The 24,846-nt window shown below is 43.6% G+C and overlaps 1 protein-coding gene across 1 annotated transcript in view; it reads right to left on the bottom strand.

The window, feature by feature from the left end:
- Positions 1–24,846, bottom strand: part of MACF1 (microtubule actin crosslinking factor 1) — a 311,201-nt gene that overhangs the window by 246,686 nt on the left and 39,669 nt on the right.

Here is a 24,846-nt window from a genome sequence, read left to right as displayed (position 1 = left end):
AAGCCAGATAGAAAAGGCCACATGTTGTATGATTCCACTGGCACAAAACGTCAAGAATAGGCAAGTCAGCAAGCCGATCAGGGGTTACCAGGGGTTGGGGGATGGGGGAGGGGAGTGACCGCCATTAATGGGTATGCGATTTCCACCTGGGGTCTGAAGAAGTTCTGCAACTACACAGCCATGATGGCTACTCAACATTGTAAAGGTACTTAATGTCAATGCGTTGTACACTTTAAAATTGTTACAATGGTTAAATTTTATGTTATGTGTACTTTACCACAATAAAAAAAATTGGTTTGAAAAAATATATATATAGATAGACCAGGATTACAATTATATAAAAGTAAACATGGACCAGAAAGGAACACAGACAAATTCCAACATCTGTTAAATCAAAATGGGACTTCACTGATGTTGGACAATAAATAAAAATCAGGAAAAGAAAATAAAAATGTCACAAGCATACAGTCAGCCCTAAAGCCACAAGCCTGCAAATAAGTGCCTACCCAAGTAAGGGACAAGTTGCACAGCTCACCAGGGGCCAGAACAGCAGGTGTGTGTGCTCTGGGGTGAGGGAGAGAGGTCTCCGGCCCTCCTCAGTCCAGTCCTCTAATCCCCCTTCAAAACACTCCCTAGGGCAGAGAAACCATCTGTTCCAACAAAGCCTGGAGCCCTACAAAGCATATTAACTCCTTCAGTGCTGACCTCCTACTGATGGGCCTCACCCAACATTAAGCGCTTTTCATTTAAAAACTAAATGCTTCTAAATGTTAGAATATAAGCTCTATAAGGAAAGGGGCTTGGCCTTGCCCTCTGGTATAGCCCCAAAGCCCAGAAACAATTGGTATCAGTGGATACTCAATAAACTATTTGCTCAGTAAATCCATTAAATGCCTTCTTCCTGCAATAATTGTTTCATTTATGCCTTGTTTTCTAAAGTCTCTCTCTTCTTGTCATTTGTCCTCACTTAAGAGTCTGACCTGGCTTCCTCAAATTCAGGTGACCAACCAGCATTTGCTTACATACAGTATAGCTAGTCTCCTCATTAGGTGGTTTATGCTGGGTTCCAGTGCCTAGCCCGGCACACAAACATATTTGTCAAATGAAAGGATTCACTTTATCACACCTTTTAAGTGCTCAGTAATGAGCACTTAAACTTGGCTAGCTATGAGCCAGGTGTCGTGAGAGTTATGGAAATATGACATCTATAAAATAGTCCCCTCAAAAAGCTTATGATTTCAATAATCAGACAAAATTAGAGTGTGGGAAAATGACACATCAACATGGACAATGACAATCAGAGATGTCTCGGTTGAGAAGAAAGACATAAAGTGAGGCTTGAAGGAGTGGGTGGATTTCGGTGAAGTATAAAGAACCAGGGCATCCCAGGTAAAGAGAACTGCACAGAAAGGGCAAAAGGAGACAAAGGACGAAGTACTTTCAGGCACAATGAGGAGAAGGATCTGTCTGGGACTGAAGTTTATTCCAGGAAATCAGTGAGATAAGCCTGGATAAGGAGGAAGGAGGTCAGAGCACTGAAGGTCTTTCTTACTTTGGGTAACAGAAAACAGTAGGAAGTAGCTGGCAGCGTTACCTGGAGGGGAGAGACAGGCAAGACACAGTGAACAAAATACGAGGCTGTCACAGTAATTTAGGCGTGAGGTGACGAGGGACTGGACTAGAGTCATGGCAAAGGAAAAGGCCAATTCAGGAGAAATTCTCAAGAAACAAAAGCACTCGATGACAGACTGGAAATGCGGGTTGATGAAGGGAGAAGAGTCAAAGACCTCTCCAGGGTTTCTGATCTTGGAGACTGGAAGCGTGCGAGCACAGCTGCCAAAATCGGGGAAGAAGTGGGGATGCCAAGCCTAAGCTTGGTTTTGAAAATACTGAGTTCGGGGTGATATTCAAGTATGGCTGTTCTGTATGCAGCTGGAAAAAGAGAATAAAACACTGAGATTTGTATACACATAATGGAATATTATTCAGCCTTTCAAAAGAAGTAAAATCTTCATATGCTAAACATGGATGAAACTTGAGGATGTTACATTATGTGACATAAGGCAGGACAAATGCTGCATGATTCCACTTACATGAGGTTTTTAAAGCAGTCAAACTCAAGGAAGCAGAAAGTGGAATGGTGGTTGCCAGGGGCGGGGGACAGAGTTTCAGTCATGCATGAGGGAAAAGTTCTAGAGATCTCTTGTACAACAAATGCACATAGCTAACAACACTCTACACATTAAAAATTTGTTAAGAGAGTAGATTTTGTGTTACATGGTTTTTACAATTATTTTTTTTAAAAAGTTTTATGTGGGAGTTTGCAATCGAAAGGAAAAGCTAAAACCAGAAGAACTGGCTAGAGAAAGACGGTCACGAGCAGCCTAATAATAATGCCAGCTATGTTTGTGTCTTGTGTTTATGTGCCAACTCTGTGCTAGGAGCTTTCCCTCTGCCATTAATTTAGCCCTCATAATTTTATGTGAGGGGTATTATTATCCCTGTTTTACAGATGAGAGAACTGAAGCTCAGAGAAAGTGAGTAGCTTGACTAAGTCACTCAGCTGGTAGTGCAGAAACTTGGATTTTAACCCAACCCATGTTCTTCCCACTTCACCTCACTGCTTCACCCCTTAGGAAACTGCGAGAGTGAGCCAAAAAAGCAAAAAGATCCCGCAAGGGGAGACAGACAGCAATTAGACAGGTAAAGGAAAACCAAGAAATGCCCTCATGGAAGCGAACAGAAGGGGTTATTTTACGTAGGCAGGGATGTAATCAACAGTGTCAAATGCTTCAACATGGAATGAAGTCAACACATCAAATCTCTCTGTGGAGTCATGTGAAGATAGAGCCCTGGGCCAGGTACTGCAGCCTGGAGAATTTCAAAGAAAACAGAAGCTCCGCCCAGACCTAAAAGGGCTGCTTCTCTCCCTCTTATCGCTGACAGACACCTGGGGCCGCTGGTCTCCAGCTACTCCACAGGCCTCAGGCTGAAGTGCATCATCTTGACCGGTCCCAGGAAATACCAACCCAAACACAAAGCATTGCACAACCAGGGGTCTGGTTCAACTTGAGCTGAGGGGAAAAGTGGATCTCCACTCTTGCTACAGTTCAACATAAAATCTGTTTATTTCTAAAACCAAACTCTCTTTTAGAAGGATTTCACATGCCTGCTCTCTTTACTTCCTCTCTTATCCTAGACAAATAAAATCAAATATATACAGCTTCACTTAGCTGTAGCCTTACTTCCCTATAAATGACCTCTCACTCTGCTGCCAGAGTTACACTTTTCCCCTACCAAGAAAACCCTGACTGTCACTCCTCTGCCTTAAAAATACCTAGTGCCCCCTACTAACCTACATTATTCCTTGGCCTGTTATGTCATAGGCTCAACTTTCCATTTCAGATGAAACTACCCACTCTCTCCAGCTTCCTACTTCGTAACACTTCTCACCTTCCCCAGAGGAAACAGAGACTTCATGAGTCTATTCCTTCACACACCCTGCTGCCTTCCCAAAATACCTTTTCTCCCTTCTTAACTGGCAAACTCTGACCTAACTTCAAGATTTGGCTCAAATACCAAGACTACCGTAAAGACTTTCCAATCACCCACCATGCTGCCCATAGTAATCACTCCATCTTCCTAGGTTGTGTATAATAAGACTGACAACCCCTCAAGGACAGGGACTGTCATTTAACTCCGTATCCCAGGTACCTTGTACAGGGTCTAGCATACAGAAGGTTCTCGATGAAAGGAAAGTGACAGATATGAGGACTTATGGTGAAAGAGACACGAAGCGTGAAGCATTATCAGCCAGTGAAGTAGTTGATAACGAACTGTAAAAACTGATCTTCCAAATTAGAAGATTTCAAAATACATCAAACCAGGGAGTCTAAAAGGGTCCTGTTGCCCCACAATGAGCAAACGATGGTGTTCATTCAGAGGGACCGTCCCCACAGTTGTTGAAATGAGGAAGACACACAATTAGGACTACTAGCCTGGGATTTCTCTAGGAGAGTAGCCAAAAGAAACTGTGGCGGACAAGAGCCTTACCTGTCAGTGCTGCTTACTGAAAACAACCACAAGACCAAGGATGGGGGGAAATATAATTCATACTCTGTGAGCCTACAGGCTCACTCTTTGAGAAAGAGGGTAGTATAACACTCATCTCCAGTTGTAACCAAAGACAAACACCCACAGAACTACCCACTACACACTAACTAACAACCATTTCACCATGGAACGCTATATTCCCCACACATTTCAAACCAGCAGCACAGAATGCCCCTCTCCAGCCCAGTGACATGCAGTAAGCCTAAAAAATAAGCAATTAAGGAGGGGATAAACTTTAACAGTACAAAAGTGCCAAGCATCCCAAAAGTACAGAATATACTGAAGGTCTACTAAGTGTGTAGTGCTGTAAAAGGTGCTGACAGGCCTCAACCCAGAAGCACACAGACTCCCAGATTCCTTATGGAGGAGAGAAGCACCCTGTTGTGACAGGTTTGCTTAAGGGCTCTGGGAATGGGAGAGGCAGCCAGTTCTCACTGGGAAGGGTGCAATACTGTCTGTGACTCAAGCCATTTTCCACTATCCTGGATGCTGTAAGGATGTTCCTATTGACCCCTGCACACAAAGCCCTATACATGGGTCTTCCTTGTCTGTCCTCAAGCTAATCTCCGAACACCCCCAGTCTTTCATCAGCTGGAAAACCTCACATTGTCTGCTCTAGGATGTCAACTCCAAGTCAGAAACAAGTCTGTACTCTCATCAAGTCCATAATAACTCTAAGGGCTGTCAGTCCCAAGTAAAAGAAGCTGATTTGCACTTGACTGCAACATGTTGATTTGAATACACAACACCATCTCCATTTCCTCCAGAGGCAGACATCTACTGTAAGTTAGGATGATGACACAGTAGTTTGTCAACCTATTATATCAAGTTAAGCGGCCCAATTTACTAGCTAGATGCTAACTCAGTAACAATAGAAAAAGAAAAAGGGAATCTCAACCTCGTACCGATCTGGGGTTCCAAGGTGGGATTGCTATACAGCACTGATTAGTACTACAGTTGATTGGTACCACAGTTTCCAGATCAACATTATGGATCTCTCCCAACACAAAAGGAAAAGGTGCAGGGTTGGGAGAATCAATGAAGCCATTCATCAGTGAAGCCTGGAGCTGCTGGGGGAAAAGCTTGAGTAAAACAGTGCAGTGATGTGATGATGACATGTGGGAGCTGCTGACTAAGTGAAAGAGACACTTGGCGCCTGTCCCATGATGAAATTAACTGGATAATAAAACATCTGAACCAGCTGGCCACTAAGCCTGGAGTCAGGGCTGTCCCCCAAGGGCAAGGGCTGAGAGCTATCAGAGGAGTACTCAAAGGGTTACAGGCATCTTCAGTAGCTTATTATAGCAGTGAAAAGTTTGAAATGTACATGCCCCACAATTGGGGAAAATTAAATAAATGATCCTTACATTTGATAAAATTCCATATAGTTGTTAAGAAATTATATTGTAGACAAATAGTTAAGGTTATAAAAAAAAGTGCTGACAAAATAATAAAGAGCAAGACTAAGACTACAATGATAACAAATAAATAAAAACACAACACTAGAAGGAAGGAAGGAAGAAGAAGAAAGAAAGAAAAAGACTAGGTTGGAATACAACACAATATGAACATAGTAATCTGTGGGTTATAGGATTTGGGGTGATTTTTGGTTTTTGTTTTTCTATGCTTTCTATAAGGACAAAATAGTGCATCTATTCAATGGCCAGGGTTGGGGGTAAATCTAAGTTTCTTCCTAGGGTTCATTATTAGTTACACTGAAGAGCAGAAAAAAAGCCCCACCAAAAAGGCCACTTTGGGAGAGCACATGCCAGGGTATGAGGACTCGTCCTGCTAGCCTAGACGTGCTAGCAGGTCACCTGAGTGGAGTAGGTGTCCAAAGTAAAGCTGTGAGATAAGGAGAAAGATGACTTGACAAACACATCAGAACCAGAGAACCAAAAATCGGCCTTCTCAGGAGTCACCTCCTTCACTTTTTCAACAATGTTGCCACTGCCCAAAATACACCTGGAACCCCTCCTTTGAAAATGCCTGCAGACTAGTAGTACCATCTTCCCAGTGTTTTCCAGAGGAGTACATTTCATTCTTTGAGGCTGGATTTAATGTTTCAAAAGAGTCAATCTTGGATAATATCATTTTCTGAGCAAAAATTAGGTATGACTATAAAATGAGTGTGGGGTTTCTTATGGGCATCGTAATCTGGCGCTGAAGAGAAATACTACAAAAAGGATTTTACAAATGTATAGAGTATTGATATCAGTGTCAGAGTACTTTTTTCCCCTTAACTTCCTTTGGTGACTAGGAAGCACATTTGGATACATGAGTTCAGTTCAACTCAGTTTTTCAAATGTTTCTTTTATGCTTAATGTATTCTGAGCACTATGCTAGGTTAGGAAGATACAAGAATAAATGAGACACAGGTCCCATCTTTAGCAAAAGTATATAGCTCACGTCCTCTGGGTTCTTGCTCTGTGCCAGATGTTACATTTACTATCTCATTTATCTGGTGAGATAAATTCTATTATCTTTCCCATTTTACAAATAAAACAAAAACAAAAAACCTAAGGCTTACAGAAGTTACAGGAAACTTGCCCATCAAATGTTTATTAACTATACCATAATATTATATCCTTAAAATAAGTATGTTTAAAGTGCTATGGCAACACAGAAAAGAAAAAGAGAATTATATGTAGAAATGCAAAAACAAACAAACAAAAACTATGAGAGAAAATGAGACTGAGCTAGGCAGTGAAAGATGACTAGAAGTTTAGCACAAGCTGAGAAGGACTGTGGTACTCCAGGCAGAGGGAAGAGGACAGCATGTACACGTGGAGAGGAAGAGAAGGGTAGAAGTACACGGTATGTTGGGCTGTATCTGCTTAAAAAAAACCAGTCATTATCTCACAGACCTAGCATGAATTTTTCTTAGCAAAGGCTAGAGAACCACTTTCTCATTACTCGATCTAACCTCTCTCTCTCCCTTCCTAATTAATCCCCAAGTACCAGTCACAGCACAGGCCCGGGCTCTGCCAGAGGGCAGGACTTGGGTCAACAGTTCAATCTATCAAGCCCACGGAAGAGGTCCCACTGAGCAGAAATCATTCAGGGGCTGTGGGTTGTGGCAAGCTTGACAAATAAAGGTTAAAGCCTTCCAGAGGAAACAGCAGCAATGGGATATACTGCACCCCAAATCCTGGCGTCAAAGCATTAAAGACTCACAGGAAGTTGGAGACAGGAACATCCAGACTTACACAGTATCTCTATTCTCCCACTGCGCTCCCTTCAACAGTTACCCACTAGGTGGAGGAACAGCTGCCAGCTGAACCATATCAAGAAAAGCAAAGTCAGTAGCTAAATGAAGAGGGGAGCCAATGACCTGTTGCTGTCAGCTCCTTTGGAACACACAAAGGTACAGGTGAAATGAAGAAGGGAAGTAGCTACTCACCATAATCAGGGGACACACTGGTTAAAATCAACCCACAGGAGAGCTTGACAAAGGCCACAGTTTGTATCTAAGCGTCTGCCTGGCAACACAGACTTGAGGGAATCCTTGTCTAAGACCTACAGCCATGCTCCAGAAATGATTATATGGACTAACCCAAAACAGCCACATGCCCTCTCTCCAGGAAGCTCTCCCACCTGAAAAAGATTCAGGTTCTGGGAGAGAAGGGAGTTAGTCGGATGCTTTCTTTGAATGAACAGGACAAGCTGCTGTATATTATGCCATAAAGACTATTATACAGTTTATATAAGTGAACGAAGGATTAGAAAACAGAACACAGCTCAAGGAGGCTAGTATGGAAAGAAAAGATCTGTTGCCCTCACTCCAAAGCTCCATACTGCTGCTCCCCCACAGAGAGGAAGGTGTCCAGGTGTGTTCCGCTTGGTCAGACTTGGGTATTCCCTCCTGCTTCATATGGCCCCAGCATCAGGCAGCTGTACAAGAGAGCCATCTTGGCTGCTACGCTCCCAAGCACTGTGATCTCCCTAGCAGGAGAGATGACCCTGCTCTCAGGCCAGCCAAGCCTTGGACATACCACTGTAAAATGCCTGTGTTATGGGAGTATTGTAAGAGTTACATGGTTTAATACATGTAAGTGCTTAGAGCAGTGCCCAGCCCATAACAAACATTTGCTGAGCATGTAACATTTTCAATAATATCACTAGTGCTGTTGTCTTCCAGTCTCAACCATCATCACTCTCCTACAATGAGATCAAGCAAGACCTAGAGCCAAACATGTGGATGGGTGACTAGCGCTACAACTCCCCAGTCAGAGGGTGACCTGATCCAGCTCATCCTGGATCCAGCTCACAAGGACTCACTGTGATTCAAAGAAGTCTCTGGGAGGGACAGGACAAAGAAGAGGTAGAACATTTGGTGAATTCTGACCACATGCCAGACACTGAACTAACTGTATGTATCCTCATATTTAACATCCATCACAGTAAATGCTTCTGAGTTCCTCTAAGACATGCAGTACCAAAATAACACAGCACAGAGCCCCCCAGTCTGGTGGGAAGAGCGGAGAGGGAGCTGCTACTGTTGGGGTCATTTCTCTTCTCTGATTTCAGCCCCATACAGGACACTCCATATGACAGATACATCAAGTCGGTCACTCATTCACTCCTAGCCATGTTATTCATCCCTTCTTAGTAGAGACAGGGCAAAGGAGAGAGGAGGGGAAAAAAAACTCTATAGGTGAACTGAGAAAACACAATTGCCAAGTTGGTTTCAGTAGACGCAGAGTGCAACTTCAAACCTCTACATCTGAGGGGATCAAATCAAAAGCTACCTGCTTCTTTAGCCCCACTGAGAAAGTCAGAAGAGCTAGAGGAAACTGGGGACCAAAACAACTCCTGTTTAGGGAGTAAAAAAAGGACTCTTTCTTCCATGCATGCTTTATGGGAGGAAAACGAGAAGTGCCCCCACCAGTCATACCTGCACTTTGTTCCTGAAGTACATACAGCAGAGGAGGACAGAGTTATGAGAGGTATGGTCTCCTGAGAACCTCAGGAATCCACTTAGGTCACTGCTAAACCTGATCCACGTAGGCTTGGCCATCCTAGTGTGGTTAACTGCTCCTCTAAACCCTTGACAAAAAGGGGACCAAAAGGAAAAGTTACATTCACCTCCTATAGTTTCCACCCACCATCTGTCCATCTTTAGAGAGCTCTGGTCTTTTATCAGAAGAATGATGTTAAGGATAACAGGGAGTAGAACTATCCTAAGGAGCTCAGCATCCAGGGAGATGCCTGGGATTCCTACTCTGAGCTTTTTCTTCTCCTGAAGGAATTAAGGTTGATAATCCTTCCATGTGTTTTGTAAACAGAGGAGGGAAAGGACTCCCGCTGTTGGGTGGGCATCATGCCTGGGAACACAGAAGGACCCTCTAAGACAGGGAAGAGGGCAAGAAAAGGGGATCTTGTAAGGGACAAGGGTACAGTCCTGCACCCTCCTTCATCCAGTCCCCAACAAGACCCCAAAAGTAGAAGAGTCACTGAGAAGCACTCACTGGTTTCTGTCCCCACCTGCCATTTCTTCCCCATGAGTCTGGATGAAGAAGTCCAGATTCTTTCTGCCCTCTTAAAACTTCCTTTGACTGGGAAGCAACAGTTGATGTTGCTCATTCTTGCTAAGACCCGTCTGATGCATCACAAGTCTACAGAGTCCTGAATCTAAAAGGGATTGGCTCCAGCTGTCAAAAGTCCTGAAAAAAAATGTATGGCATGGGGGAGAGAAAGTGGAAGAGAAGATAGAGATGAACGGAACAGTACTTTATAGCTGTATATCCCTTTGTAGAATACAAAGCTCTTCATATATATGTTCTCTTTGAAACCGCTCTTCAACAGATAATGTAAGAAAGTAAAATACCTGTAGACCCTGGGATGTGCGTCCAGATCTCCTGCCACTCCCCTCAACCCGGAAGAAAGCCACTTTACCCCTTTTCCTCTATCTCCCTGGACTCTCCACACCCCATGGTCGCTCTGGGTCCAGAATCCTGACTACTGACAAATGAGGGATGGTTTGAGCACCTTTCTAAGCAGATGGAAATAAAATCACCTACTAGAAAAGGGGAAGTAAAAAGATTTCATTCATTTTCCTCCTTAATAGCCAAAAAGAATCTTTTATCATCACATCTGAGAGCATTTTTCTCACCTCTCTATGATCAGTGAAGATTGGCCAACCATGCAAAACAAACAACTATTCCCTTTAAATATTATTATAATGAAAAGTTGCCTCCTTTAAAGGCACCGATTTACCCTTTACAATGACATCTCTGGCCTATCAACCTGCATACCTCCTCCCTCTACAACTATTTCCAACTCCCTGTTCTCTCCAGATGGGGCTCTGACTCACTGTAGACACAGACAAGTGGAAAACCTGGCCCAAGAAACCCAGCTACACCTAGGTGAGGCCACTTGGTCCCTGGCAAGAGCCCTCCACCAGCCCTGCCAGGGAGTGCCGTAAACACAGCCGAGCTCGAGAGGAGGGACAGTACTTCATGATCCACTCAAGCAAGAGAGCAGGCTGTGGCTGAAGCAGCTGGGAGGATTCCCTCTGATCACCCACTATTGCATTTACAAACTCTATTCCCCTATCTAATTGCCTAAACACAGAAAATAAATATGGCCAGCTCTGAGTCAGAGGGTTTTCTAAGCCCCCAAGGGCAATGGATGGAGAGTGAAGACCCCATACAACACACACCACAATAAGTGTCCACACCACCAGCAAGGACAAAAGGCAGGGAGCTGGAAGCCTTGGCATACCTCTCAGGTTGTTGAGTCCCTCCAGGAACTTCTGGTATTTGTAAGCGTTCATGTCCCAGCCCAGCTGTGATGGCTCAGTGGCTGGAGGGAGGCACCATGGCGCAGCGACAGCTGAGAAGGAAGAGCACGAGCCGTCGCAGCCCCACTGCCAGCTCCGAGCCCCTAAGAACTGGACTTTGACCACGCTTGCAAATGACGTCACCAGAGAAGCCTCATTACATTACAGCCATTTGTGCGCCCTCATTTGCTGCAGTGAGCGGAAATACCTCCCCAGGAGAGGCCAGCCCCTCCTTTGTGCAAGTGAGGCGGGAGACCACAGCAGCCCCTGCCTATCATCTGCCACCTCATCTGCCACCTCTCTTTAGACCCCAGCCTGGGCTCCACTGGGATTACTGCTCCTCTGGTTTAAACTCTAGGGAGAGAGGCTTAAATGCTTCTCAGGACACCAGTTAGGGGCTCATCTAACATTCGAGAACAAAACCTTTAAAGGGCCACACTCACCACAAGAATGTCACCACAACAGGAGCTCCTGGGCAAATATCACATGGCAATGAGACAGGTTTTACAAAATAAACAACCAACTCTGCAGTCTCCTCACAGCAGTCATGTTTACAGACTGGAATAGAGCCACACACACAGGAGACACTGCATATGAACACAGTCCAAGGCAGGGAGAGGAGAGAAGCAGAAACTGTTAAGCCCACTCCCCAAGTGCTAAAGGCACAATTCAGAGGCAAGACCTTCCCCAAAATTAACTAGAGAGAAAATGCAGTCCAGACACCACCCACATATGCTCCCCACTCCAGGGACTATTTCACTCAGCTGATTTGGTTTTGGTTTGCTTTAGTGATGTCCGTAGCTGATGCAAATTTCTTTCTACTCCATTAGCAAAAAGATGACCCTCCCTGCCCCAACTGTCACAGACTCTTAGGATAAGCTATACAGGTTATAATTAGAGGGGGAAAAAACCCCTCAAATCTCTATAGCATCTTTGTTATAAGGAATCCAAAGTGGTTCACCTGCATCATACTCATCTTTGAAAATGTTTTTACAAAAGTAAATAAATTTTCATTTACAGATGAAGGAATTGACAGAGGTTAAGTAATCTGTCCACAAGTCAGGTCAATGAGGTAGCATGGAAAGAATCTGTTTCCAGACCTGAGCTTGGGATCCATGAACAAGAACCAAGTCAGACTGCACTGAACAACCCCTCAGAAGAGAGACGCCCCTCTCCCAGGTCCGAAGTTTCTCAGAGTAACCTGCCAGGCAAGCTGCCATTCAGTGACCTGGTAGAACTCACAGGGTGTGAATATAATGTTCCACAAAGCTCCCAATGATGCAGCTTAGATGCAGGTGGGGAAACTGTGTAAGTAGCACTGTGAAAGCAGAGAGAAAACAGAAAACGCCTACTTGGAAAGATCAGGCTAAACAAGATAATGGGAAGGAAAATTATTTAAATAATGAAAATAACCAGTCTAAACTTTTGTGCCTTCTGACATCACTAGTCAGTCAACAGTACCAACAAAGTAGCCAGCCACTGTGCAGATCTGAGTATTAGGAGTCACAGGGGACGCAACACATGGCTCCTTTTCTCAAAGAACCATTTAATGGGCAAGGTTAAAAGGTAGTTTAATGCTCACAGAGCATAACAGACAGTGGGACACAGTAAACACACACATGCACAAAACCAAATATAGAGTCTATGATGTACTACTGTGAGAACTGAAGTATCTTTGAGGTCATCTAGTCCGACAGACCAGGTACCTTGGATTCCTCATCTGTGAAATGTAGCTGTGGATGAGAAAGGCAAACATTAAATAACAGTTCAGATGATGTGTTTCCTGGCTTTATTCCACTATTTCTCCTGGAAGAGTATGGATAAGACAGCACAGTGGAAAGAATTTTGATTATAGAGTTGAGATACCCGGATTCCAGAGTTTATCTCAAGATCCAACTTTGCCATTAACTAGCTATGTGAGAAGGAGCTCCAAATTGTCATAAAGTGCTAGTTCTTGGCGGGGGTTGGTCTCTGTTAGGTCACAAACTCCAGTTAGAATCTAATGAAAACTACAAGATATACTCCCTAGGAAAAGGCATATATTCACCTACTTACAAACTTTTGTTTATAAGTCGATAGGGGTCACTGAACCACAGGTAAAGAACCTCTGAACTGTTCTCTAAGACCTGGTCTGTGTCATGATCTGAGAGCAGTTACACAGTACAGTCTGAATGTAAGCACTGAAAAGAACAAGTGAACAGGAATGATCAATTAGCCAGGGAAGAGCTGGCCCCCTTCCTTTAATGCCCCTGCAAAGTTCTACCAGAGACTCCTCCCACCTAAGGGAGGAAAGCAGCCCAGACAACAGGAATCTAACAGCAGCAACAACTGACTTAAAATAGCCACTTGAACTAAGTGCATTTAAAAGATAACACATGCTAGGCTGTCATTTCCTCTGTGTGTTTCACCAATGAAATTGTTTAATAACATTCTAGCAAATAAAAATTAAACAAAAACAAGGATGTTTAGAATTATGAAATGAGTGATGATGATGCCAACTTGAGGCTCCTGGGAAGGGGGTAGGGGGTGCAGTGGCCTGGTCTCCAGTTGTAATCTTGCAGACCAGGGACCTTTCCCCAGAATCAAGCACCACAGTCCAATACTCCTCTGTGCTCTTGGTGGCCATTCATCTTTTATCCTCATAGGTCCCACATTGGCGAACAGGTAGAGGTAACCTCAGGTGATAGGAGAGATTCTGCCCTGAGTTCCAGAGACAGACAAATGTGAAGGCCCTGGGATCTGGCAGTCTAACAGGCAGACTGCCAGATCTCTGGCCAGCTGCTGACAAAGGGGGAAAAAAGCCCTGCTGTCTCCAGCAGCCTTCACAAAGGCACAGACACCTAAGAACTGAGTGGAACTTGACTGAATGCAGGCAGATCACGAAGTCCAGACTGCAGTGCCTGAAATGTGGTCCTCAGGGCTTCTGACACTACAGTGACAGCATGACATTTAAAAAGGAATACCTGCCCTGCCCTCGAGTGGGTTCAGGGATGCTGGAGCCCAGGTGGAGAGAAGGCCTGCGTCAGGTCCAGGATATTACTCCTGAAACAGGAGGGCGAGTCTGCCAGCAGAGTTCCGGGTGAGGAGAAAGTTCCAGGCCCAGAAGGAGAGAAAAAGTCCTATCCTGGAGTTCCCACAGTTCCCAAAACCTTCTAGAAATCAACACCTTCCTTCCATATTCCTACAAGACAAACTTTCTCTTAAAAACAAAGGTCATCTTCTCACAAGGCACCCTCACATCGTCAAGATCAGTGACACTGAATCTGCACAGCCAGTTTCAGGAAGTCACACACTCCACACACATCTGCTGCACACCCCCCGTTCAGCAGGCCCTGACCTACGTGCCTGGAACACGGAACTCAGTCTAATGAAACAGGAGGAGGAAAAGGGAAAAAACCTGTCTCCTCAGACTTGGAGAAGATGAGGGTCATGGGTGATCAAAGTGAGGGCCCAGCTGCTTATTCTCAACACCAGCCCCGAAGACAAGAGGCTTAGAGACATGAAAGGTTAACGCTCCCTAAATACATCCATTTTCTATGAGGCAGACTGACATCCTAACAACCAGTTGCCACTGTTACCCCAAAGCAGCTGCTGACCCAGGAAGACACCAAAAATGTCTCCAGTGGTCCTTAAGAAGCCAGTAACAAAAGCAGGTGCCAGGTTCATGGTCCTATTCAGGGAGCAACAAAGATCACTTTCTTCATTGTCTCCCCTGGCAGCAGTGTCTGACGGAGCGAGGGATTGAATTACACCTTGTCCCTCTGGTCCACTAGAGAGAAAATGAGTTTGCCATCTGAAGAAGGGTTGTCCCCTGGGCCAAGGCTGCCTCTGCAGGGCTGAGGAAGAGAAGACAAAAGAAGTCAGACCTCACGCTTAGAAGGACTAAAATGGCAAGACCAAGGGAGGCTTTAACGAGAACTAAGTGCAAGTCCAAGGAGTTTTGCCCACCTTGTGCGGGCCCATGCCCTGGAGAGGCGCTCTGTGTGGATCAGACCTACACTACACGGCCCGACAATGAACTGAAAAGGGGTTGGTGCTTTAGGCCACACACCCTTAAATCAGTTCCTTAACCCTTTTCTTTTTGGCTTTGCGGTCCATGGAGAAATAGAGGAATCCTGCGCATCCTCTCCTCCCATCAGTGATTACACAATGCTGTAAGTTGAAACAAGGTGAAAAGGACTGAGCAATTGGGAGAGAAGGCAAATATACCTGCTTTTAGGGTGAACCTGTACCTGCATGACCTCAGATTCAAGCCTTACCTAAACCTAAGTTTATAAAACCATAAAGTAATGGAAAAGCCTCACTGCTGGGCACTCTGAGGACCAAAGAAAAAGATCAGAGGCAAGAGTCACCTACCACTGGAACGAGGTTACAGATCTCCAGCAGAGAGATGGGAGGGAAGGAAATTTATTTCAACACACACCGACTGAAACAGCTACAGGTATCCAGGTGAAACAAAGATCAACAGCTTCCCCCTCCAACAACAGTTTCTCTCATCAACTCCATCAGGACCCAGACCAAGGACACAGCCGCACCTCCAAGTCAGTAAAAGGTAGATGCCTGCGAAGGAGAACCACGTTTAGTTATTCTGACAAAGGCGTGGGCAGCTGTGCTTCTGGCTACATTCACCTGGGCACCTCCAACCAGCAAATGAAATAAGTCTCCAAAAAGATAGGCCACAACTTCCAGTAGCATTTCTTTGTTGCTCTTGAGCAGAGGAAAGAGGCAAAATAAACACTTTTGAGAGTCAGATTCCAGATACTAAAAATAACACAATGGAATTTTCCTCTGAAGCTGTCTTTTGCTAAAGTTCAAGATAGACTGTTTAATGGTGACTCCAGGATAGCAGGGTATGAGTTCTAAGAAACTTCTTACTCTTGAGTCTAAGATCACATTCTGTCAGAGTACCCTACAGTGTTAAGGAGGTACTAAAAGCACCTGACAGACAGAACGTCAGGGAGGGTGTCAACCTCTGTCTGATGAGTAGTGGTGCATATGTATATGCTATAGTGTGATCTATACTTGTGCCGCTATGCTTCAAACATTCAAAATAAAAAGTTAAAGCAATGGATGAAACTATCCATCAAGTTTACAAATACACATATCCTTTGATCCAGCAATTCCACGCCTAAGAATTTTTCTTAAAAATATACATATGCAAAATGATAAGTATACAACAAAGTTTTTCATTATAGCATTTTGTAATAGCAAAAGATTGGCAACACCCTAAACGTCCATCAATAGCGAGCTGGCTAAATAAATGACAGTACATCCATATAACAAAATAATAGGCATGGAGGTTTTAAGGTCTTTACATGCTGATATGGATTAGTCTTCAAGGCACAATAAAAACATCAGAACAGTGTGTATGTTACTTCTCATTTATGTTTTTAGAAAGAAGTATATTGGGGGGAGGATGTAGCTCAAATGGTAGAGCGCATGCCTAGCATGCACGTGGTTCTGGGTTCAATCCCCAGTACTTCCATTTAAAAAATATATAAAAATAATAAACAAATAAATACACCTAATGACCTCCCCCCACAAAAAAATATCAACAATTTAAAAAAAAAATTAAAAAGAAGTATATTTAAAAATATACAAAATTTAGGTTCCACAAAGGCAGGGATTTTTATGTTTCGTTACTGTTTATCCCCCAAGCCTAGCATAGTACCCCTGGCACATACTAGGTGCTCAATAAATGTTTGCTGAATTAATTTCTTAATTCATAAGATACGTGAATGAGTAAGTGCATGTGTCATCTCTGGAAGGAAGCACAAGAAACTGCTAATATTGACTATCTTCAGGGATAAGAAAACGGTAGCTGGAGTGTAAAAAAATATTTTTCATTGTATTTTTTGGTACCTTTTGTATATTCAGTTATGTGAACATGTCACCTAGCCAAAAAAAAAAAAAAAAGTTTAAAAGCCAGGAATTTGAGGTTCTGAATCCTGATCTCAGCACTACCACTGACCAGATACCATTCTCATGCAACCATTCATACATTCAACAAGCCTACTCTGTGTATCTGCCCTGTGCCAAATCTGTACAGCACTGAGGATGGAGATGGAGAGTCAGTCTCTTCCCTCAAACAGCCTATAATATACTGAGGGAGACAAGCAAGTGAAACAAGACACAAAGTAGTGCAGCTGATGCTGAAAGAGATGCACAGAAGCAAAGAGAAGAGGAAGCTCGGGGAAGCCTTCCCGAAGGAGATGGTGCTAGAACTGGGACTTCAGGGCCAGAGAGAATTAGATTGATGGGGACAGGAGTGTTGCAGACAGAGGAAACAAAGTAGAAACGTGAGAGAACATGATGTATTTAAGGAACTTAAAATAGTTTGAAATGGATAGCGTGCAGGGTACACTCTACCCTGGAGGAATGATGGCAGGACGTGAAAGTTTTGCATGCCATACTAAAGAAACTGTATCTCATCCTAAGACAATGAGAAGCCACTGAAAGGGCATAAGCTTGGGAGTGGCTATTTTTTTATGATCAGATTTTAATTTTAGAAAGAGCATTCTAGCAGTATGAAAAGGAGGAGAGCAAGACAGAAGGGAGGGAGACTAGTTAGGACACTATTATGGTTACATGATGAGAAGTAACAGAATCTGAACTAAGAAAGTAGTACTGGGGATGGGAAGAAAGGAAGGTGTATGAGATCTGAGGCAGAATTATACAGCCTTTGATCATTGTTTTATTTGAGTTAGGGTGGAGGTGGGTAGATGGACCAAGAGAGGGAAAATTCTCAAGTTATCTGAGTGACTGGGCAGAAGACAGTGCCTCAAATAATGGAAGGAATAGCAGGTTTCCCAGGGAGAAGATGAAGGGTTCAGTGTGGAACATGTTGAGTAAAAGGTACCTATACAATATCTAAAAGAAGTCCCCCAGTACTCAGAGACAAGACCTGGAGCCATGAGTATGAATAAGGTCACTAGAGAAAACTATGTAGAGGGCCAAAGACAAAATCCTAGAAGCACCTTTATTTAATGGAAGATAAACCTGTAAATGAAGGAAGAAAATCAGGGAAGGATGAGGTCATATAAGGCTAGGGAAGGAGAAACTTTCAAGGAGGATGGAGTGTTTCATTTCACAGTGTCAAGTACCACAGAAAGGTCAAGTAAGATCAGGGCTGAAAAATTACCATTGGATTTGGCAATTAAGAGGTGACTGGTGACCCTGACAACAGCAATTTCTGGAGGGTGGAGGAGGTTGGAAGCTAAAGCTCAGATATATACTACTCTTAAGGATCTTGGGGGAAACAAAGAACAAGTGAAAGGGGATTCTCATTTAACATCTCTTGTTTTCCACTTCCCCTCCCATAATATATGTGAATAGTATTTTAAGAAAAATAAGTAGGAAAATGCACTTTATTAGGTGTTAGGTGTAGAATGATACTAATCCAAAGTATTACTACTACTACATTAAAGCTGGTTCCATTCACCGCATAAGTCACCAAACATTTTGGGAAACTTATGTGCAAATACAGAGCTGGCAATGTTGGGGATAAAATGGAGTTTACAATATAGTCCTCAAACTCTTGGAGTGTCCAATCCTATAGAAGAAATTAATGTACATGTACAAATGAGATGTTAAAGTACAATATAAATGATATTGAAAGGGAGAAAAAAAGACCATTAGGATTTAAGAAACTAGGAACTAACTTCCAGTGGGGTGATCAGGTAAGGTTCCCTAGAGGACTTCAAGGTGGGTTGTGAACAATGGTAAGATGTTCTATGGCAGAGACAGTGCGTGAAGACGCTCCAGGAGATGCATCAGCCCAGCTGAGATGTGAGGAGGTAGCTGGAGAGGAAGCTAGGAAGGTTATCATGGAGGGCTTTCAGTATCAGGCTGAGAAGACTGAGCCCTGTCTCTCTTCTGACTGCTGCTCTGCAGGGCCAGCTGCCTGTGGGGCATTTCCACCTGAACATGCCACAGCCACTGGAATGCATTATTAAAAGTGAATCCACATCTTTCCTCCTCAAATCAATGCCTCCTTTTAATTCCCCACTTTGAGTAATGGCACCATTCTTTGCCCAACCCACTATCAAGTCCTATCAGCTCTTCCAACACCCCTCACAGTCACCTTCGCCTTTATCCAACAGTCCACCTCTCCTGTCTAACCCTCATTACCTCTCACCTGGATTGCTAAAACAGCCTCAAAAAAATGGATGTCCTTCCTTCTCACCCAATCCATGTTGCACATGCTGCTAGATCAGTCTTCCTAAAACAGAGCCTTAATGTAATCATTCTAATACATAAAACTTCCAACAGCAACAAGAAACCTGCCAGAGAGGGAAAAAAATCTCACTGGTGTGTAAAAACTCAACCACGTGGTACAACTTTTATGGAGAGAGGTTTAGCAAAATGTTACCAAAACTTTTTAAGTGACTTTTGACACAATTTCATTCTTAGGAACTTATATATATAAAAGAAATGTGATTAAATGTGCAAATATACACATACACACTACATATATATATATATACTCATCTCATTGCTTATAACATCAAACAATGCAAAATTACCTAAAAGTTTAACAATAGGGGGCCGTCTCAAGTACACTGCACCACACATGGGAATACTGACAGCAATATAAATTATGATAGGGACACATATTTTTTGACACTTTTGCACCATGCAGTAAGTGAAGAAACCAAGTTACAAGCAGTATATTTTTGCAAAAATATATATCTACATGTATATCTCTGCATAAGAAAATGTCTGAGAAAAAACACAGCAAAATATTTATAGTGGTCATCCAAAAATGGTGGGATTTTATGTGACTTTAATTATACAGTTTTGTTTATTATTTTATAGTTATCATACAAGAAATAGGTATTTTGTTAATAAAAAGAGGAGGGTAGATTCTACCATAACTAATGTCTAACCACATAGCTCTTTTAGACTTTCCAAACATCCTTTATCTGATAGCAGAAATTTTATACACAATCTAACAATTCAACCAATTATTACAGTACCAAAAAAACAAGGATGAAGAAGGCACAGCCTGACTTCACTGAACTCACGGTCTAGGGGAGCCAGACAATTAAACAGACCAATGTAAGACAAGGTAAGCACTATTACAAAGGGATGTAAAAAGTACCATGAAAACTCAGAGGAGGAGGTAAGTGAAATTTTTCCTGGTTGGGATAGGAGGAAAGAAACTGAACACCATAAAAAGCTAGTTCCTTTTAGCTGGGGTGAAAGACTCCTTAACGGTATGAGGCTAATAAAGCCAAAAGAACATCCAAGGCATAGGAAACAGTATAAACAAGGGATACCACTGAGAATCAGACCCATGCCAAGTCTGAACTCTAAGCTGTGGAAGAACAGAAGGCAGTGAGCATTGAAGTTTTAAAGAAGAGATGTGGCTGATCACTGACAGTAAGCCAAAGATGATGAGGGTCTAAAATAGGGCAGAGGGAATAGACAAACAACAAGGACCCACTGCATAGCACAAGGAACTATATTCAATCTCTTGTAATAACATATAATGGAAAAGAACCTGGAAAGAAAATACACATATGTATATGTATCTATAACTGAATCACTTTGCTGCACACCTAAAACTAACATTGTAAATCAACTATACTTCATTAAAAAAAAAAAAAAATAGGGCAGTGGGTCCAACCAGGATGGATGAATGGGAAAGGATGAACACTGAGATGTTTCTGAGCTAGAACAAATAGAACTTAGTGTCCAGTCAGGTGTGGAGAACGAAGGAAGATAAACAAACAAACCTGAATTTCCCAGCTTGGGCAAATAGGTGGAGAGTGATTCTGGTATCTGAGATAGGGTGTACAGGAAGAGAAGCAGGTTTGGGCAGGGAAAAGAGGAGGGATCATAATAAGCTTGGTTTTGGATACATTACATTAGAATTTCTATGGATTCTGAAGTGGAAAAAGACAGTAGTCATTTGGGAACACAAGTCTGGGCCTCGGGGGGAACATTCATACTCAGAGACTGATTTGAGAGCACATGTAGACAACGTTGATAAGTGAAACCACCAGAGTAGATAAACTTGTCCACGGAGAGCACATGGTGAAGGAAAAAGAGGTCTAAATATAGTGTCAAATGCTGTGACAAGGTCAAACATGAGAACTGAAAAGAAATGACTGAATTCTGCAAGTGGGTCATCATAAGCGAGGGCGATTTCAGCTGGGCCGGTGGGCACAAAAGCCACGCGGTCGTGGGTGAGATGACTAGAGGAATGTAAGAAAGGTGACTAAAGAGGCCTAGAGGTTAAAAAAAATTAAAAAGCAGAGTTAGTTCAAAGACTAGACAAGCTTAAAATATTTTTTTCCTTAGAATGGAGAAAGCTTGAACATATTTGTCAAGAGTCACTAGGTGGGGAGAGACTAAGAATACAAACTATGTACATGACCGGAAGCCTGCCCCTGAAGTGGGAGGGAATGAGGTGAGGACGGGGGAAGATTACAGATACATTGAGAAGCGCAGTGTGGAAAGTAAACGGCTAAATGGCTTGTTGAGAGTTCACAAGGTCGGGTGGAGTAGCAAGCTGGAGGAGAGTCTGGAATAGCTGCTGTAAGGAAAAGGAACGAGAGTCATCATAAGAGAACACAGAGACTGCAGGGCAGAATTGGAAGTCAAGCTGAGGCTGGAGCTCATAAACCCTTCCAGGAGCCCATCAGCACAATGCTATGCAGCAGAACTCAGCAGTTCGGTGGGAGGAAATGAGTCTGGCTATAGGGAAAGGACAGGAAGGTGTGGCAGAAAGAAAGAGACCTGGGGACGCCAGCAGAATAGTGGCCGTGCGGGACAGGTGGGGAAGACAGCACCACCGCCAAGGGGTTAAGAGACTGGGAAATAAGCAGAGACCAGGGTTCATGGGCATAAAGGGATGGGAGAAATGGAAGGAGGTTGTGACCAGATTCTGGGATTCCTAGGAGGAGGGGAGCAATTTCAGGTTACCTCAAATATTCTTCCCTGAGAAACTTAGCCATTTACAAGACCAACAGTGATGCCATGCTGCCTTCCAAGCCCCGCTCTGATATGTAAACTAGTTCTGCAAATGGGGCTGACACCTCAGAGGCTGTTAGAAGGAATTCCAGTGAGAGAGTGGCAGGGTTGAGTTCTCCTAAGCGTCTTCCTTCCTGGACTTCAAGATTTGGTCTGGATCTCTGGGTGCAGTATCAGTAACTTTCCTTTTTATTAACCAGGAGATTATGGGACTTGTCATGAGGGTGGAGTTGCTAAAAATAAAAGTTTAGGAAACTTTCTGATTGCTAGTTCAGCAATTCCTTCAGGGTCCTGAAGCCAGCTGATACAGGACAAGAGTCACTGTCCTCATCTCAGGGCCCTGGATTCTTCCCCTAGTGCTGAAGTACAACAGCACGGGTGACAACTCCAGCAAAATAATCATATTCAACAGGGAAGCAGAAGTTGGGGTCTGCTAATAAGGTGTGTGACATCTAGGATAGAGGTGGGAAGGTGAGTTCACTTCCTTCCACTGCAAAAGCTGAATCTAAACTCTGTCTCACAAGGACAGGAAAACCTAAACAAGCTACTCACTCGTTCCCTAAAGATCTGGGCTCCAATCCAGCTTATCACTCCAGCCCGTACAAAAAGAACAGGAGATTCGAATCCTCTCAGAGGGGCTACAAATGAAGCAGAACATTGCCACCAGAAGGGACTGCTGGCTTAGAGCACTGACTCACTCTCAGAGCTCCAACTTCCTTTCAAACCTACCCCTATCAACCAAAAAAACAAAGGATACAATGATTATAAAAGGTAATTTCTTACATTAAAGTACACTGATGGGAGAAATGAGAATTCAAGGGTTGGCTGGCTATCTGGATAAGCATCTGGAATTTGGCCCCCACATCAGCCTGGTCAGCCATTCCATCTGGACTGAGGTGGGCCTTGCTACATAAGACCTAAAAAAGGAATTCCAAATGTTTGTTTAATGCAGCTCTGGTTCACCTTCACTTGGGTCACTGCCTTCTTCTGCTCACAAACACTTAATTGTCTCTGAAAAGTAGGCCATCGCCTTGTGGAACAAGCTGGAGGGGGAGCTAAGACCAAGCCTATCACTCCAACAGGCCTGGAGAGGCCCAAGCCGTGTCTAGGAGACCAAGACCAGTCAACAGTGCATTGTGCCAAGAGCGCTCCAGGTGCTCCAGGCGGCAACCTGGCTACCGCCATTCCTACTTGGTGATTCAGCAGGCTGGGCTGAGCAGAAGACGCCCAGGAAGTGAGGGTGAGGCTCCTGTCAGTTCAAGAAATACTTGTTCCATTCTGATGGCTAATGAGGTGTCCCTAATCATCCCTGAATGGAGGGAGCAAGAGGTGAACAATCAGAATGCTAAACTCTTCCCCACTGTCCATATGGTCCCTCTGCAGAATACCAAGCATTGCTCAACCATAAATGGAGCTGTCTGTGCTTCTCCCCACTCCTTCTCCCAAATGTTTTCTTCAGGACACCCAAAAATAAACACTGCTCATTACCCATGAGCTAGAGGTACATTCTTACCACTGTAAGCTGTCATCTGAGCATACCTGAAGAAGAAGGGGTTAAAGGTTTTAAGCAGGATACATCTCGTTCCAAGGCCCAAATACTCCACCCATCCAGAATTCTAAGGTGGTAGAAACTCTCCCCCAATCCTCCTCCAACCTCTAACTGTTCACTAAATATAGGATATTGCTTCAAAGTCAAAAAGAAGGGGCCCAGGAAGATGAGGCGACAGAGAGCTGGTAGTTTGGGAAATAGTTACCAGAGGGTCAGCTGTCCAGCTGGCTTTGGAATCTGAAAACTTCCAAACTTAACAACTGCCTTTCTCAGCAAGAATCAAAAGTATGTGAATCAGCTGTGGAGGATAAAGGCTGCAGAGGCCAGTTTCAGAAGCTGGTAGCAACCCAATCCTTAGCCATTGTTCCCCACAAAGAGCAAACTGCCAGGAACTTCACCTTCAGACCAGCTACAGCCCTAAGAAGAGGAATGGGAAAAGGAGTTAGTTACCTATTTTGCAAGCAAAGTGCGAGCATCTCTCTCTCTCTCTCTCCCTCTTTCCAGCCTCCCTTACTCCCTCTAATTCTCTGGTTGTAAAACCAAAAACTGACAACCCCAACCTTTCTAAATTCTGACTGTATTACTTTCCATTATCTTCTAGTCCCAAGTACCTCTCCTCCTCCTGATCCCTGTTTCTCTTGCCCCACAGCATACACATACTTTACCTCTAAGGTACTTTAGAGTCAGAATGGCATGAACTAGTATCTAATTTCACATCATTTTTTATCATTTATTAGATTTAAGTCTAGATGTATCTAAAGTGCAAAATCTACAAAGGCAGGAACCATGTCTTATCACCATTACTGTAGCTAACACTGCATGTTTAACAACTGAGCCAAGCACCATGCTAAGCACCTCACATGTATTATTTCACTCAGTCTCCACGAGAATCCTATGATGTAGGTGCTATCAGTATAGACACTTTACAGATGAGGATAAAGCTCAGAAAGGTTTCAGAACTTGCCCACTTTTAATGGTAAATGGCACAGGTGCGACTCAGACCCTGGTAGCTTACTTAACTCCAGAGTCCATGCTCTTAACCCCAATGCTCTACACAAGTGGTCACAGATCAGCATCTTCTGGGAACTTGCTAGAAATACAAATTCTCAAGCCCCACCCCAGACTCCCTGAATCAGAAGATGGAGGTGGGGCCCAGCAAGCTGCGGCTTAACAAGCCCTCCAGGTGATTCTGATGGTGGCTGAAGTTTGAGAGCCAATGCGCTATGACACATTCACAGGCTCTACTGCTTCTGCTTTTCTTTCCCTGAGCCACACCCAAGATAGAAGGAGTCCAGGAGGAACAAAACAGTGCAAAAATACCCTGAACAACTGACTGTGGCATGGTGGTTAAGAGTGCATGTGGATTCTAGGGCCAACTGCCTGTCAGTGCAAAGCCCAGCTCTGCTGCTAACCACCTGTG

The sequence above is a fragment of the Camelus ferus genome, chromosome 13, assembly GCF_009834535.1.
Source record: "Camelus ferus isolate YT-003-E chromosome 13, BCGSAC_Cfer_1.0, whole genome shotgun sequence".
NCBI classification, from domain to species: Eukaryota; Metazoa; Chordata; class Mammalia; order Artiodactyla; family Camelidae; genus Camelus; species Camelus ferus.
The sequence above is the reverse complement of the archived record's forward strand: the minus strand, read 5'-3'. Positions and strand labels throughout refer to the sequence as shown.